At 41.1% G+C, this 2737-nt stretch overlaps 1 pseudogene; it reads right to left on the bottom strand.

Moving 5' to 3' along the window:
- Nucleotides 1–573: 573 nt before the first annotated feature.
- On the bottom strand, nt 574–1087 carry LOC123793157 (translationally-controlled tumor protein-like; annotated as a pseudogene).
- Between the last annotated feature and the right edge of the window lie 1650 nt (nt 1088–2737).

Below are 2737 nucleotides of genomic sequence, written 5' to 3'. Positions count from 1 at the left end.
ATGTGCTCAAACATATTCCCAAGGTTTTTTTTTTCCTTACTATATAAGTCTCTTTTTATTCTTTTGGAAATCTCTTTAAGTTAACTACTGCTTCCCTTCGTATGTGATGAAATGTGTAAGGAGTCATTTCAAATGTTTGCACATGTATGAGCATGGTCTTTCCCTTTACTTGAACTCAGAATTAACAGTTTGGTTCTTGTTTTTTTTCTATTCCAGTCCCAGATGAAGTTTTCACTGTAGAAGTTATTTGCAGGCAGTCTTATGCTTTCTAGCCGTAGTCTACAACCAGGCCCTAGCTTCTCCAGGACACAACACAGGATCGATTTAAATATGTATTAAGCTAAGAGTCATTCTCTCAAATGAGTTTAAATGCATTTTATCTTTAGATAACCTATATGTTTTTTTTAAAAAGCCTTAAAAACAGTGCCTCCACTCCAAATAAATCAAGGTCAAAATAAAAGAAGAGCTCAAGATGACATCAGGCCAGTTTGTGTAAGTCCTGGTGTTGTGTGGATGAAGAGCAGCAGCCAGTTACGACAAAAGGTGATGCGTCCAAAGTAATAGCCAAATTTGTTAACGCTTTTCCATTTCTAAGCTGTCCTTCAAGAAAATCATACATGGGGTCACACCATTCTCACAATAGTCCAGCAGAGCAACCATGCCATCTGGATTCGTGTTTTTCCCAATAAAGAACTGGTAATTTTTGAAACTAGCTAGGATGTGTTTGATTTGTTCCTCACCTCCTGTCACGAAAGATTTTACTCTTTCTGGCCTCTGTTCTTTAAGTTTGCCTTTGATTGATTTCATGTAATCTTTGATGTACTTCTTGTGGGCTTCTTTTGTGAAGCCGGTTTCCTGCAAATGATGGTTCATGACAATAGCAACATCAGTGATTACTGTGCTTCCAGTACCTTTGCCAGGGACTTCAGTGGAAGCATTTCCACCATTAGTGAATCATCAATGTTACCCTCTGTCCTACTGACCATCTTCCCCTCCATCTCCAGGCAGAGTCCATCTATGATCTCCCAAATCTCGTAGATGTCGGAGAACATCTCACCTGGCTGAAGAAGTCCTGGTAGATGATCATGAAAGCAGCTGGAGAGAGAGCACTGTGGAGCTAGTTTAGCTGGAGCCTAGAGCTCTGAGCTAGTGGTACAGTCTGAGCGGCATTGGTGGGGAGGAGGAAGTGGCAGAAAAGTCACACTCCCAAGTTTTGAATGTAAGAGTATACGGTCCTTCTCTAAGAGTTAGCTTCTGGTATGTTACCGTTTCCTCTGCCTGTCCTCCTTCCCTTGGGAGTCCAAGGCCAGGACGTTTGGAGTTCTTATAGTAGTAGAAAGAGGAATTGGGAAACTAGCAGAGTGGACTCAGATAAGGGCAGAATTCAGATTCTAGAGCTACCATGAGCAGATTATTCATCAAATTCTCTTAGGAAGAAGTCTAAGGAAGCTCCTTTCTTAGCCATTATCTTCTAAACCTTCCCATTTTTCAAGGCATAATCTTCTGACAAGTCTATTTTTTGGCCCTTCATTCCATCCTTACAAGGAATTTTTGTTAATTGAAGTAGAGTTGACACATAATGTTACACTAATTTCAGGTGAACAACATAGTGATTCCACAACTCTATGTTATGCTATGTTCACCACAAGTTGGCTACCATCAGTCACTGTACTCCACAATTACAATACCATTGACTATATTCTCTTTGCTGTACCCTTCATCCCTGTGACTTACTCATTACATAACCGGAATCCTGCATTTCCCACACCCCTTCAACCATTTTGCCTATTCTCCCTTTTCACCACTGGCAACAATCAGCTTGCTCCCTATATTTATGGGTGTGTTTCTACTTTTTTGTTGGTTTTATTTTTTAGATTCTACAGATAAGTGAAATCATATGGTGTTTGTCTTTCTCTGACTCATTTCACTTACTATAATATACTCTAGGTCCATTCATGTTGTCACAAATGGCAAGATCTCATTTTTTATGGCTGAATTATATTCGTCTGTGTGTGTGTGTGTGTGTGTGTGTGTGTGTGTGTGTGTAACACCTCCTCTATCCATTCTTCTACCTATGGCCACTTAGGTTGCTTCCATATCTTGGCTATTGTAAATAAAGCTGCAATAAACAGAGGGGTGCATATATCTTTTCCTTACAAAGAAATTCTTTAAGTTGACAGAATCCAGAATCCAGTTAACACAACAACGTCCTGTTCAGTTGCACACTCCCATTTTTCTCTGTAGTTTCCTATTCCACCATTCATAATACTTGCTCTAAAGTCAAAAATACTGCTAGACTGCAGGCTCAGTGAGGACAGGGTTCATGTCTGGCTTATGTCTGTAGTTTCACTTCTCCATCCCGAGTACTTGGCACAGTCCTGGAAGGAAGTATACTCAGTACTGATGGGAGGCATGACTGAAGCAATGAATGAACAATAAATCCTCTACTCGGATACACAGAGATTCTCTCTGTGGAAGGCAAATCTAAAAGGAAAGCCATGACCTGGATCCCTCTCTTCCTCTGAAAGAACTCACTCATTAAACCCTTTTCATTGGGGGACTGGGTGGTTTGGTGGGTTGAGCATCTGCCTTGGGCTCAGGTCATGATCCCAGAGTCCTGGGATTGAGTCCTGCATCAGGCTGGCTGCTCAGTGGGGAGTCTGCTTCTCCTTCTGCCCACCCCCACCCCACCCTGCTCTCTCTCTCTCTCTTAAAAATAAATAAATTAAAAATCTTC

This window comes from Ursus americanus, chromosome 13 (assembly GCF_024610735.1).
Source record: "Ursus americanus isolate L20-20 chromosome 13, mUrsAme1.1.p, whole genome shotgun sequence".
In the NCBI taxonomy this organism is placed as follows: domain Eukaryota; kingdom Metazoa; phylum Chordata; class Mammalia; order Carnivora; family Ursidae; genus Ursus; species Ursus americanus.
The sequence above is the reverse complement of the archived record's forward strand: the minus strand, read 5'-3'. Positions and strand labels throughout refer to the sequence as shown.